The sequence below is a fragment of the Macaca nemestrina genome, chromosome 8, assembly GCF_043159975.1.
Source record: "Macaca nemestrina isolate mMacNem1 chromosome 8, mMacNem.hap1, whole genome shotgun sequence".
NCBI classification, from domain to species: Eukaryota; Metazoa; Chordata; class Mammalia; order Primates; family Cercopithecidae; genus Macaca; species Macaca nemestrina.
The window spans coordinates 37102415-37117953 of NC_092132.1; the positions used below are offsets into that span (position 1 = coordinate 37102415).

Below are 15539 nucleotides of genomic sequence, written 5' to 3' on the forward strand. Positions count from 1 at the left end.
CCAGACTGGAGTGTGGTGGCATGATCTCGGCTCACTGCAAGCTCCGCCTCCCGGGTTCACGCCATTCTCCTGCCTCAGCCTCCCGAGTAGCTGGGACTACAGGCATAAGCCACCATGCTCTGCTAATTTTTTGTACTTTTAGTAGAGATGGGGCTTCACCGTGTTAGCCATGGTGGTCTCGATCTCCTGACCTTGTGATCCGCCTGCCTCGGCCTCCCAAAGTGCTGGGATTACAGGTGTGAGCCACCGCACCTGGCCAATTGAAGGAATAATTTAATAGAAATGGTATTTATGATTGCTATTAAATCTAGCCTGTTTTAACGTGAGCATAGAACATGAAGACTCAGATTATATATTTTTAAAATATAAAGTGGTCTTGCATGTTGTCATTTAGTTCATAAACACACAAGTAACATCTTAAACCATTAATTTTGAGCATGAGTTTTCTCATTCTAAAAATACTAGGAAATGAAAAACAAAAATGATGTTGGTATCATTTTTTGAGAAGTGTTAATGATAGTAGTTAAATATTTTGGAACTATCAGGAGCTAAATTTGGTTTATCACTTATGAAAATAGTTATAACTGGCAGCATAATATCAATGAGTAGATATTTGAGTGTCAACACAGACAAGATTATCAACCTGAGCTGCACACTAAGCACAATTAACTGAAAAACAAAAGTTCAACCAGAGTGCACTAGTCTGATGTTGAGAGTTTTTCTGTAAAGCTTCAAATTATGATCGTTTAAGATTAGTTACATGAAACTAACTTAAATAGGCAGGTTTTTTAAGTGAGAAGATAGAAAGAAATGATTAATTTGAGGAAGAAAAATGATAATATTAATCAGTAAAATATAAAAGTATTTTGCTGAAAGACTCATGTAGCTGAGCTTCTGAAATATATCTTTGAATTACCAGTGGACAAGCCTATAAGGAGACAGTTGTTTTTGAAGAAATTGTCATTAAGGAATAGACACCCAAATGAAATTGTAGGCATGCAAATAATGATGTGAATGAATACATAACAAAAATAAGGACATGCCATTTCTCACAGTTACTGCTAAAGAGAAACTGTATTGAAATAGTTATTTTTTCAATTGTAGCCAACATACTAAAACACTGATATTCTTAGAATCCTGAAACTTTGACTTGATTTCTGGCTACATCAGCTATTAACAATGTGATCTTGCATAAATCCTTGACTGTCACATTTGATAGAAGGTAATAATACCTATCTCAGAAGGTTCGTAAGAAGATTAAATGTGACAATATCTGAAAGCACATATTACCTGATTTTTAAGTGGTTAAAAATAAACATGAATGTTTTAACCATTTAAAATAAATTTTAAGTGGTTAAAAATAATCACTGCAATGAAGTCATCACTTCATGAATGATTTCTATTTTCTTTTCCATTCATCATTCAGCTGTAGTACAAGATGATCTAGCAAACTGTGTAATATTTTATTGGTGACTGTTAAATAGAAGTCTCATGTATATTTGAAATAATATTTCAGAAGAAGCAAAGGTAATTTTTATTAGTTACATTTTTATCCGCACTTTAATCCATCTACTTTATATCTGTAAAATCTAAAGACAGTTGTCTTGAATTTTCAGCCAGATATCCAGGAAGCCCAAATGGTTTCCTACCCTTATAAAATAACCACTTACCTACTCTAAACTATCTTTTCTATGAATACTTGAAATGAAATGAAATTGTAAACACACTGTTTCATGTCTTTTGCCACAAATTATAACCTAAAATGAAACCTCTTTAACCGATAAAAACACTGCTGATAAACCCTGCTAAGACACAGGGGTTTTCCTCTCACTCTTCTTTTTCAAATTTTTCCCTTAATATCCTTAGGTGGGAAAGCCAAGATATGAGTGTCATTTAACATAATTGTAATTTAAAATTGTTTTCAACTTTAGAAGGAAATGACAATTTTCAAGAAATGAATATTTATGATATTTTAATGGGGCTAACATGCTAGTTTAAGTATCTTGCATTTTAGAATCTAATATATTTCTTCCAGCCCATCACTCATTATCTTAACCGTGTTCCTTATTGTTTGCCTGCATACAGTATAAAATGGATAGAGATGTAAGAATTGGTTTTATATAGCAGGAAATATATGTGTAATTTTTATGTTCTGTAATAATAGGCAAAGCAACAAACTCATGAACAATAACTTCTGGAAACCTTTCCCATGACACAGACTCTTTTCTCATACCACTGGTAGCCACAGTGAAAATTAAGTAACAACTCACAGCACCAGGGAATCATTTTTGCCTAAAATGCTGGTCAATTGTGGGACTATCTCTAGGAAATAAAAAAATAGAATGGGACCAGGAGGTTCCTGTTACACCCCTGATTTAGAATTCCCAGGCATACATGTGAAAAAAAAGTTACTCAAAAATGAGAAGAGAAACATACATTCTTTCTTTACACTTTTCACATTTCCACCTCATTTGAAATCTTTATCAGTCACTCCATATTTATTGAGTGTCCACTTTGTTGGGAAATGGGGCTAGGGATAGAAGGAAACCTTTTGAGTCCTTATCAAGAGAGCTGAGTAGGTAGAGCAAATGGTTAGGTCATATGACATCCTCCATGGGCACACACACACACACACACACACACACACACACACACCCTCTCACACAGCTGATTGGCTCAAGCTGAGCCAATCGGATTCTCCCTTGCAAGCATTTGGAATTGGAATTTAGAAATCCTAGTCAGCAATTTTGAATTATTTAGGGAGATCACTTAAGTTGACCTTGGAATGGCTATGTTTGGGTTTGATTAAGTAACACAGAGACATCTATTCTGTAGAGAAAGAGAGTAATGAATCAGGCACATAGAAAGTTGAAGAGATGAGAGTCCCTGTGGGCCCTGCAGAAAGAGAATAGAAAGAATAAAGTAGGGTGGTTCCCCGACTTCCCATGGTTTCCCTTTGCACAGTTTCAGTTATCCATGGTCAACCCCAAAAATATTCAATGGAAAATTCTAGAAATAAGTTTTAAATTGCACAGCATTCTGAGTAGCATGATTAAGTATCATGCTATCCAGCTCTCTCCCACCAGGCACACAAATCATCCCTTTGTCCACCGTATCTACACTGCACGTACTACCCACCTGTTAATCACTTAGTAGCCTTCTTTGTTATCAAATCCGCTATCTCAGTATTGCAGTGCTTGTGTTGTAGTAACCCTTATTTTACTTAACAGTTGTCCCAAAGAGCAAGCATAATGATGCTGGCCATTCAGATATGCCAAAGAGAAACCTTTAAGTGTGTCCCTTAGATGAAAAGGTGAAAGTTCTTGACTCAATAAGGAAAGAAAATTGTATGCTGAGGTTGCTAGGATCTACAGTAAGAATGAACCCTCTGTCTGTGAAATTGTAAACAGTATATTGTTATAATTGTTGTTGTTAATAGATCTTTTTCTTTAGCGGTCATTTGGTTCCTCAGAGAAGAATTCTCTTCTTCCCTGTATTAGTCAGGGTTTTCTAGAGGGACAGAACTAATAGGATAGATATATGTATAAAGGAGAGTTTATTACATATTAACTCATAGGATCATAAGGTCCCACAATAGGCTGGCTGCAAGCTGAGGAACAAGGAGAGCCAGTTTGAGTCCCAACACTGAAAAACTTGGAGTCTGATGTTTGCAGACAGGAAGCATCAAGCACGGGAGAAAGATGTAGACTAGGAGACTAGTCTTTTCACGTTTTTCCGCCTGCTTCTTTTCTAGCTGCACTGGCAGCTGATTAGATGGTGCCCACCCAGATTAAGGAGGGTGGATCTGCCTTTACCAGCCCACTCACTCAAATGTTAATCTCCTTTGGCAACATTCTCAGACACACCTGGGATCAGTACTTTGCGTCCTTCAATCCAATCAAGTTGACACCTCAGTATTAACCATCACATTCTCTCTTAGTGCTTGTGTTCCAGGAGCAATGTAGAGGAATGGGGCTGGTGTTCCAATAATCACTATGAAAACTTGTACTTAATCCCTTTGGCTTCAGTCCCTTTTCCCTGCTCGTACTTCACTCTGACCAATGCCCCTGTTCCAGAGCTTCTCATATCTAATAATTCAACTAGAGGTTAGGACATTGGTATCCTGCAGAGTGAAAAGTCAGGAGAAAACAGGGAAAAAAATAGTTAGCTTAGGGTTGTGAGACAGGAGACAAAATCTGGAAACCTAGCCACTTTCAAACATTCTCGTTGTTTTCAGCAAACCTCACTACAACATTCCAGCACGTTGTGTCTCCATGTCTTAAACCTTTCTGGGTGTCTGGAGGGCAAATAAGACTAAAAAGAAAACAGAAGAAAAAGGAAAGAAAGGATGTTTCTTGTAGATAACTTTCTATATAGGCACTGGGTTATAGCTTCCTTTACTGGGCACTACTCTCCATCAGCTTTCTATCTCCAGAATTTTGTTGAAATTTCTCATCGTCTTTCTTTTTCTTCATTTTTGTTTTATTTTTTGTTCTTTTTTTAAAAAAAATCATGTTTCTAGTATTCAGAATTGGGAGACAATGAATTTCTTCCATTTAATCCATCTGGTGTGTGGCATTTTGTTACAACTGCCCAAACAAATATACTATATAAGACCAAAAAAAACAAAGGGGGTGGAGGAAGAAAAATATAATTAAGTCAGTGGCACATGTTGTCCCAAGATAAAATGCATTTTTTCTTAAAAATTAATTTTACCAATATTGATGGATTATTTTCTAGAAATAGTAAAAGATCGGTAAATTTATTAATTTAATTTTTTTGAGGGGTGACTTCAGGAGGATGAGGAAATAGAGGCAGGTTTAACCAGAAGTTTCCTTCTTACTTCATGAAGTATAAATTTAGATTCCCTTCTTAAAGATGCTTCTGCTCATTATTCTTGCCAGGTCATGAGTTTATCCCCAAGGTATAGTACTTTAGGGATTTCAACATGAAAAAATAAGCATGAAGAATTTTCCTAAATTGAAGACAAACTCAATTATAATCTTACAGTTTTGCTCACTGAAAAGCATGGTATTAGCCAACAGGAAAAAACACACCATAATAGTGGTAGCCACAGCTGGCACAGTTATGAATTTTTAGGCAATGAACACACTGGCTCAATGAGTGGAACAATGATTCAGTTAATTTGATCAAGCTGAGTGATGGATCTTTGGGGATATCCCCCGAAGAGGAGAAGGAATGTCATATGTTTGCCACTGATCCTGTGAAATGTGGCTTTGCCGTTAATTGCAGTATTAAGAGTGAATACAGGGCGCGGTGGCTCAAGCCTGTAATCCCAGCACTTTGGGAGGCCGAGACGGGCGGATCACGAGGTCAGGAGATCGAGACCATCCTGGCTAACACGGTGAAACCCCGTCTCTACTAAAAAATACAAAAAAACACTAGCCGGGCGAGGTGGCGGGCGCCTGTAGTCCCGGCTACTCGGGAGGCTGAGGCAGGAGAATGGCGGGAACCCGGGAGGCGGAGCTTGCAGTGAGCTGAGATCCGGCCACAGCACTCCAGCCTGGGTGACAGAGCGAGACTCAGTCTCAAAAAAAAAAAAAAAAAAAAAAAAAAGAGTGAATACAGAATTTTAGTTGACCATAGTCACTATCCTCCTGGGAGTCATCTGAAGTTTTATACATTGTGAAAAGCTTTAAAATAACTTATTGGAGTCTGAGGAAAGTCTGATTATAAACTACGTGCTAATGTAAGTAGTCAGAAAGGTAGCTTGGTCCTATTTACAAAATAAGCCTATCCTTTTTCCTTAATTTCACCTTGCTTCTACCTTTTATAGATGCAGGCAGCCATGCTTACAGTACTTGAAAAAGCATTGTGCAATGATGAGCTCAGGCCTAAGTCAGCCTTCTAGAAAATCCCTTACAATTTATGCTGATTTTTTGAGTCTTCCAAATTCTCACGCAGGTAAATTTCCATCTGCTATTCTCTTTTTTACGTATAGCATAATTTAAAATGAAAATTTAAACTAAAACAGTCACAATTAGGGATAAAGTAAAATAAAACATTAAATTAGGCTGGATGTGGTGGCTCATGCCTATAATCCCAGCACTTTGGGAAGCCAAAGCAGAGGGATCACTTGAGCTCAGGAGTTCAAGACCAGCCTGGACATCACAGTGAGACCTTTTAAACGGCCATTTGAGTGAAGAATAGGAAGACATAAGTTTTAGACCTAGCCATATTTTTCTAAATTTTTATGAGTACCAATTTCACAGGGTCGCTAGACTCAAAAAAGAATAAATATAGGAAAGCTCCTTGTAAATGATAAAGCAATGTGTAATCTATCCCACCATTTTTGGTTTTTCAAAGAAAACAGAGTGATTCTGTTTAAAATGATGAAGAATGAACATTCCAATTATTGTAATAAAATGAATTCCAAAGGATTAATTTGATGGAACTACTATTTAATTAAAATATGATGACTACGTAAAGAAAAGTATCCTAAGGCCTTTTCCAAGTCATGCATTTTCCCTATTACTGACTATACTGTCTTATTTATGGGCTGAACTGTGTCCCCCCAGAACTCTAATATGTTAAAGTCCTAACCCTCAGCACCTCACAATATGTCTATATTTAGACATAAGGCCTTTAAAGAGACGGTTAAGTTGAAATGAGTTGGTTCATGTTGGCCCTAATCCAGTATGATTGGTGTCCTTTCCAGAAGAGCAGATTAGAATACAGACAGCACAGACAGAGGGAACACCATATGAAAATACAGAACAGGGCCATCAACAAGCCAGGGAGAGAGGCCTCAGAATAAACAACCCTGCAGACACCTTGATCTTGGACTTCTAGTATTCGGAATTGGGAGAAAATAAATTTCTTCTGTTTAAGCCATCCAGTGTGTGGTATTTTGTTACATCTGCCTAAACAAACTAAGACTATTTAAGACCAGGGGGGAAAAAAAAAAAGAAGGGAAAAGAAAAATACACTTAAATCAGTAGCACATGCTGTCCCAACATAAAATTCATTTTCTTAAAAAAGTAATTTTACTGATACCCATGGATTATTTTCTAGAAATTGAAAAGGATTGGTAATTTTATTAATTTAATGTGTGTGTGTGTGTTTTTTAGAGAAGGGCTCACTCTGTCGTCCAGGCTGGATCAGTGGCATGATCATGGCTCACTGCAGCCTCAGCCTCCTGGGCCCAAGCAGTCCTCCTGCCTCAGGCCCCCAAGTATCTGGAATTACAGGCATGTGTCACCACACCTGGCTAATTAAAAAAAAAGAAAATTTGTAGAGACAGGGTCTCACTGTATTGCCCAGGTTCATCTCGAACTCCTGAGCTCAAGTGATCCTCCTGCTTTGGCCTCCCAGAGTACTGGGTAATTTTAGGCATGTGCCACAGCACCCAGCCTAATTTAATGTTTTATTTTACTTTATTTTTAGTTGTGGTTTTTTTTTGTTTAAATTTCAATAAAAGATAAGGTGGTGATGTTTTTTATCTCATCAATAAAACTGATATCTAGTCATACACATTCAGTAGTACCATCAATAGCAATGTGGGATTTGCTTTGTTTTTTGTTTTAGTAAATTTACCAGACTAAAAGCTTAAATTCAGCTACTATGCAAAGTAGCTGAATAGTAACTGACTATATATACATGTATGTATATATACGTGTGTGTGTATATACATTATAGTATATACAGAGAGTACATTACAAATAGAATTATACAAAGCAACTGTTTTTGAAAAATAATGTTTCCCATTAATATTTAACATGTAACTTGAATTTGTGAGACCCGATGCTAGTTCTGGCATTTTAGATTATTTAGGTTATTAATAATATTTAGGGCCAGGTATGGTGGCTGACTCCTGTTCCTAGCATGTTGGGATGCTGAGGCAGGAGGATCACTTAAAGCCAGGAGTTCCAGACCAGTCCAGACACCAAAGCAAGACCCTGTCTTTACAAATTTTTGCTTAAGAAATTAGTCAGGCATGCTGGCATGTACCTGTAATCCCATGTACTTGGGAGGCTGAGGCAGGAGGATCATTTGAGCCGAGTTCAAGGCTCCAGTGAGCTATGATCATGCGCCTGCACTCCAGCCAGGGCAACAGAGTGAGACCTCATCTAATAATAATAATGTTTAGATTACTGATGAATCACTGAAAATATTTGAAAAGTACGCATAATTTACTGATATCACCTTACTTGCTCCAAATTATGAATCATAGGAAAGAAGACCAGTGTATTTTATTTAGCCTAAATATAAAAAATGCCAAATATTATCTCCCTGTATATTATTTACTCTAGAGTATTATATTACCCTGGGATCTATTATTACTTGGGATAAATAATATAGACTAAAAATCATACAATCCTTCACGTACCCCTGCATATCCCTGTTCATGGAATACCCTTATGAGGTATATTGGTTACGTTTTTCATGATTAAGGAAAAACAGTAAAGAGTCTTGGAATGTCTTCTGTGAATTCAAGTTGTTTCTGCCATTTGAAGTAATGTTACACCACACTAGAATTGCTTGAGCTCAGAAAGTTTTTTTGGAGTGAAAGTAAGAAAGCCACAAAGCCATTTTTTAAAATTACATATAAAAAATAAAATATGTACAGTAATACAACAGAAAGAAGTTAATTTACTTTTAAAATAATAAATATATGTCAAAGAAAATATAAATATAAGGAAAATAGTAGTAATAAATGAGCATAAGCTGTTTAAACATATATTCTGCCTTTATTCTTATTTGTGAGTTGTTTGTGCTCCTACATAGGGTCAACCCCTGCATTTGTTCACTAGACTTCAAGCCTTTTAATCAGCTCAGGCCATTCCAGCAGTTCTCTCTCCTGCTTCATTTCCTTTTCTCTTGGTTAATAAGCATAAAACATGTTGTTGTCACTCCCATCAAAATTTTGTTCCCTCTATTCCCCAGATATGTTGTATCAAGGACAGAAATTACCTTCGTCTTTCTAAATCCACTGGTTCATTTCCAGTCTTCATCTTAGTTGATCTACGAGCAGCATTTTAAACAGTGGCTTCCAAGACATTCTCTCGGTTTTCCTCCTGGCCTGCTGGCCACTTTTTCTCAAACTCCTTTATTTGTTCCTTAGGCCTGGCAATATTAGAATGCCCCAAAGCTGAGGCATTGAACATCTTCTGTCTGTTTATTCTCAATAATCTCATCCCGTTCCATAGCTTTTTTTTTTTCTTTTTTTTTTTAAATAGAGACAAGGTCTCCCTAGGTTGCCCCTGCTAGTCTTGAATTTCTGGGTTCAAGCATTCTTCCTGTCTTGGCCTCCCAAAGGGCTGGGATTACAGGTGTGAGTCACTACACCCAGCCCAGTTCCATAGCTTTATATGCCATCTTTTGGTTAGTGACTTGTAAGTTTGTATCTCTAGCATAGACCTCTTCTCTGACTTCAGACTCTTGTATCCACTTCCTACTTAACACCCCCAATTGGATGTCTAATAAACATTTCATAGTTAACATGATTAAAATTGAATTCCTGATATTCCATTCTTCCAGCCTCCTCTAAGCCAGCTTCTCCCATAGTCCCCCCTTCCTCATTGTTGGCAACTCCATCCTTTCAGGTGTTCAGGCCAAAAACCTTATTGTCTTTCTTTCGCACCCCACATCCACTCTGTCAACAAATCCTATTGGTTCTGCCTTTAAAACAGACCCAGAATTTAACCTGTTGGGAATAGGCCCCCAAAATCTGGCCATAAACTGGCCCCAACACTGGCCATAAACAAAATCTCTGCAGCACTGTGACATGTTCATGATGGCCATGACGCCCATGCTAGAAGGTTGTGGGTTTACCAGAATGAGGGCAAGGAACACCTGGCCCACCCAGGGCAGAAAACTGCTTAAAGGCGTTCTTAAATCACAAACAATAGCATGAGTGATCTGTGCCTTAAGGACATGCTCCTGCTGCAGGTAACTAGCCAGACCCGCCCCTTTAATATGGCCCATCCCTTTGTTTCCTGTAAGGAATACTTTCAGTTAATCTATAATCTATAGAAACTGCTTATCACTGGCTTACTGTCAATAAATATGTGGGTAAATCTCTGTTTGAGGCTGTCAGCTCTGAAGGCTATGAGACCCCTGATTTCCCACTCCACACCTCTGTATTTCTATGTGTGTGTCTTTAATTCCTCTAGTGCTGCTGGGTTAGGGTCTCCCGGACTGAGCTGGTCTCAGCATTAACCACTTCCTACCACATCTGTGTCAGGCCTCTGAGCCCAAGCTAAGCCATCATATCCCCTGTGACCTGCACATATAAATCCAGATGGCTCGAAGCAACTGAAGATCCACAAAAGAAGTGAAAATAACCTTAACTGATAACATTCCACCATTGCGATTTCTTCCTGCCCCACCCTAACTGATAGGATATATTCTCCCCTGCCCTTAAGAAGATACTTTGTATTGGGAGGCCGAGACGGGCGGATTACGAGGTCAGGAGATCGAGACCATCCTGGCTAACACGGTGAAACCCCGTCTCTACTAAAAATACAAAAAAAACTAGCCGGGCGAGGTGGCGGGCGCCTGTAGTCCCAGCTACTCGGGAGGCTGAGGCAGGAGAATGGCATAAACCTGGGAGACAGAGCTTGCAGTGAGCTGAGATCCAGCCACTGTACTCCAGCCTGGGTGACAGAGCGAGACTCCGTCTCAAAAAAAAAAAAAAAAAAAGAAGATACTTTGTAATATTCTCTCCCACCCTTAAGAATGTACTTTGTATGCCTATCCCAAACCTATAAGAACTAATGATAATCCCACCACCCTTTGCTGACTCCTTTTTCAGACTCAGCCCACCTGCACCCCCAGGTGAAATAAACAGCCTTGTTGCTCACACAAAGCCTGTTGGTGGTCTCTTCACACGGAAGTGCGTGACATTCTGTCTCTCACCTAGATTATTGCAACTGCCTTTTTACTGATTCCTGCCTCACCTTGTCCTCTAATAGTCAATATAAAAGCTAGAATGGGACCTTTAAAAGATAAGTTAGATTATATTATTTCTTTACTCAAAAATCCTCCAACAGCTTCTATATCAGGCCTGAATATAAGGCTGTACAGCAAACTGCTAATAACTTGCTATTCTTATTGCCTATTAATTTCCCCTTCTTCCCTCTGCTCCAGCCTCACTGGTTTCTTTGTTCTAGCCTCTTGTTCATGAAACATGCTAGAAATGGTTCTACCTCAAACCTTTTGCACTGCCTAAAAGATAACTTTCCTGTGTCCTCACATCTTCCCATCCTCCTCCTCACCAGCCTACCCCCACCAATCATTCTGTAATTTGTTCCCTCTCATGTTTCAGGCCTTTGCTCCAAAGTCAGCTTCTTAATGAGAGCTTCCCTGACAACCCCATTTAGAATATTCTGATTATCCCTTCACCCCACTTTTTTCTTTTTAAGAGACAGGGTCTTGCTATGTTACTCAGGCTGATCTTGAACTCCTGACCTCAAGCAGTCCTCCCACCTCAGCTTCGTAGACTCCACCCTACTCCTGGCCAATTACTATGCCCCTTTCTGCTTTGTTCTTCCATGATGCTTCTCACTCTTTGATATAATGCACAGTTTATTTAGTTGTATGTCCTGCATCACCACTCACTAGAATATAAACCCGAAAAGGAGGATTATTATTTGTTTGTTCACTATTGTGTCCCCACAGCCCAGAACAGTTGTTGGCACACAAAAGGCCTTCAGTAAGTATTTTCTGAATAAGTTAACATACACACTAATATATTTATTTATTTTTAACCTATTCATAGCTAGATTTTAAATAACCCTAGTCTACTTTTAATTTGATAAATTGTGGCCAATTTATTTAGTCTTTGTCTTTCTCTTACCCATAACCTATTCATAGACTTTCTGTTTAATCATAGGACAATATATTTTTAGAGCTTGGAGGGACATTTTTTAAAAAGACTATCTTTTTAGAGCGGTTTTAGGTTCAAAGCAAAATTAAGAGGAAGATATAGAGAGTTCCTATATACCCCCTAGCTCCACATATGCATAGCCTCCCTCATCAACATCCCTCACCTAAGTGGTACATTTCTTACAATCAATGAACCTGGAGGTATCTTTTAAAGTGAACAAAAGCTCTTGGTCACACTGACTGTTTATTTAACTTCTTTGGACTTCAGTTTCCTCACTGTAATTGAATCAGTCAAAGTCAGGTTGTATGCCCAGCTCATCTTTTATGTTCCACATTGAATTTGTGTATTACAGTATCAGGAAGGTATATGTTTATTTGTCTGATATACCCCAAAATCAATCACTTTCACTGGAACTACTGAAATAAACTTCTGTTAAGGAAAATCTCCTTCCAGTCATTTAGGAGGCATAGAGAAGGCAAATGAGGGAGTTCAGGCTAGATGACTTTATATTTTAGTAAAGTGAGAAGTGAGGTCTTTGACTGAAAATGAGAGGGTTAAGAATAGGAATGGGCATCTGGGGAATAACGGAAAAGATTTAAAATAATTTGAACAGTACGTGGAGAATTTACCATGAGTTAGTTTTATTAAGTGTATACAAATTATGCAAATGCTTTTTTCAGGATAAGATCTATTAAAATAGGAGTGGGAAATTCTAACAGTTCTTTGTAAGAGAAATGCAAATAAAAATGTTTTGAAAAGATTTAAAGAAATGGTACATCTAAGTAACTTGATAGTACTTAAAGAGCTGCTTTTTTTTTTTTTTTTTTTTTTTTTGAGATGGAGTTTTGCTCTTGTCACCCAGGCTGGAGTGCAATGGTGCGATCTTGGCTCACTACTCACTGCAACCTCTGTCTCCCGGGTTCAAGCAATTCTCCTGCCTCAGCCTCCCGAGTAGCTGGGATTATAGGCACCCACCACCACACCCGGCTAGTTTTTGTATTTTTAGTAGAGACGGGTTTCACCATGTTGGCCAGGCTGGTCTCAAACTCCTGACCTCAGGTAATCCCCGCCTTGGCCTCCCAAAGTTCTGGGATTACAGGCGTGAGCCACCGCACCCAGTGGCTTCTTTTTTATTATTACTGTCTTCAGCTTTATATAATACTTTAGTCTCAAAACCTATTGAGGTCCGGGGGGCCAAGGTAGGAGGATTGCTTGAGTCCAGGAGTTCAAGACCAGCCTGTGCAACAAAGCAAGACCCCAGTCTCTACAAAAAAAAAAAAAAAAAAAAAATCAAAAAAATCAAAAAAATTAGCCAGGCATAGCAGTGAATGCCTATAGTCACATCTTCTCTGGAGGCTGAAGCAGGATGATCACTTGAGCCCAGGAGCTGGAGGCTGCAGTGAGCTATGATTGCACTGCTGCACTCCAGCCTGAGCAACAGAGCAAGATCCTGACTCAAAACAAAAACAAAAACATACTAAGTCTTTAGTCTTATAAAGTGTTTCATATGATTTGACTCTTAGGGCTTTGAAGTAAATTGAATTTTCGGAGACTTAGAAACAATTGTAGTTTCTTGAAGTTCTATTTAAAAATTCTCTCTTGTCTGCCTATTTCTAGAATCTGAAACTATTAACATTTAGTTCTCCACTATTCTAGTTTGTTCATTTGTTCATTCATCCAACAAACAGTTTTTAAGAATCTCCTGCTTGTTGAACATTGTAAGAGAATTGCAGGGAATAAAAATTGTGAGGAATAAAAGTTATAAGGAATAAAGATTATAAGGAATAAAAATATATAAATATTGTTTTATGGATAGTGCTAGTAATTTGAGAAGGATCCTTATCTGGAACTGCACTTCCGTGTTTTCTTCACGGGACCCAGAAAGAACCCCTTGTTCTACTTCATTCGGAATATTCACTCAGTGTTCGACTAGTATCAAATCCAGCTTCTAAATATTTCTCTCATATGTCTCCTCTTTTCCATGTTCATTAATAGCCACCCATAGTACCTTTCCATCTCAAACACCATAGCAGGCCTCCTAGCTGGCTTTTGTGTTTTAGTCTTACCATTCCAAACATCTCTACATTGCAATTAGAATTGGCTTTTTAAATCCAAATTTAAGTCATGCCCTCATTGAAATCTCCACAAAAATCATGGTATTCCAACAGTGGAGAATCACTTGAGTTTTCTCTCAAGGGTCATATCGCCTGTGTTGTACGTGTTTTTTCTGCTGCTGCCGTGTTCCTGTCTCCCTTCCCCCACTTTCTGTAGCTACCTAAAGTCAACCCGTGCCAACAGACCTCACTCAGGCACTACCTCAAGGAACCTTTCTTTGAGTCATTCCTTGCCTGCTCCTCTGAGTTAGAACTGTGGGTACCTCTTGAGTGCTTCCATGTAACTATGTAAACACCTCTAGTACTCATTCATTATGCTTAGTTTTCAATATCAGTTGACTTGCCTCTCTCCCACATTTATTGCTGAGCAACCTGAAGGCAAGAAATGTGTCTTTTAGCTCTGTGTTCTCAACAGCTCCTGTGGTATCTAATAAATAGTAGACATTCCTTAAATGTGAATACTTTTGGGAACTATTCTATACTTCTTCTCTATAGGTAGTACTCAAACATATGGAATATTATGCCTCTATTATATCCATAATCCTAAAAATTTAAGAAACTTTCTTATCTATAATCCTAAAATTAAGAAACTTTCTTTTTTATAATTATTAACTTATTATATTGCCTATTTGTGTTTACTCTAGCAGTAAATATCTTTTGGATTAACATTCCAGAATTAATATAGTTGAGCATGATAGAGACTTCTATAGGATGATAAAAGAAGTAGCAAATAAACTTTAACAAATAATCTTTAAAAACTGTGAGTTAGACTAGTTTCTTAATGAAGCATTTCTGAGCCTTTTTTTTCTCATTAGGTTTTTTGAGATTCAATCTACCTGGAGTAAAATTGCCCATTTAAAATGTATAATTCTTTTGAGTTTTGACAAATGTATACAGTTGTATAACCACTCCCACAGTCAAGAGATAGAACATTTTTGTAATTCCAAAAAGTTATCTCCATCTTCTTTGTAGTCATTAACCTATCCCCATCCCCAGCCCAGGGCAAATACTGATCTGATTTCTGACCCTATAATTGGGCCTTTTCCAGACTGTCATACAAGGGTTTGGTTTGTAGCTGTTGTATCTGATTTCTCCTACTTACCATAATGTTTCTAGATTCATCTTGATGTTGCATGTATCAGTAATTAATTACTTTTTATTGCTAAGTGGTATTAAGTTGCTTGAATGTACTACAACTTGTCTATCAGCAGTTGGTGGGCTTTTGGGTTGTTTTCAATTTATGACTATTATGAATAAAGCTGCTATAATACTCAAACAGAGTTCTGTGTGAACATAATGTTTTTATTGCCTTTGGAAAATACCTAGGAGTGGGATTCCTGGGTTATATGGTAATTATTTGAAAAAATTATATTCCCATTGAATTTTCTTGGCACTTTTGTAAAAGAAGTTTTAAAATATATATATGTTTATCTTTAGGCCACTGCCCCACACTGATTACCATAGCTTTACAGCATTATGATCTTGAAATCAGGTAGTGTGAGTTCTCCAACTTTATTCTTTTCCAAAATGGCTTTGGCTTCTCAAGGTCCTTTGCACTTTTATACAAATTTTAA

The 15539-nt window shown here is 37.9% G+C and overlaps 1 long non-coding RNA gene and 1 pseudogene across 1 annotated transcript in view; both read left to right on the forward strand.

Moving 5' to 3' along the window:
* Positions 1–15539, forward strand: part of LOC139355786 (uncharacterized) — a 168933-nt gene that overhangs the window by 20908 nt on the left and 132486 nt on the right. The gene's annotated exons all lie outside the window — the stretch shown is intronic.
* LOC139355785 (small ribosomal subunit protein eS17 pseudogene) overlaps positions 1–15539 on the forward strand; it is a 76210-nt pseudogene continuing 60671 nt past the window's right edge.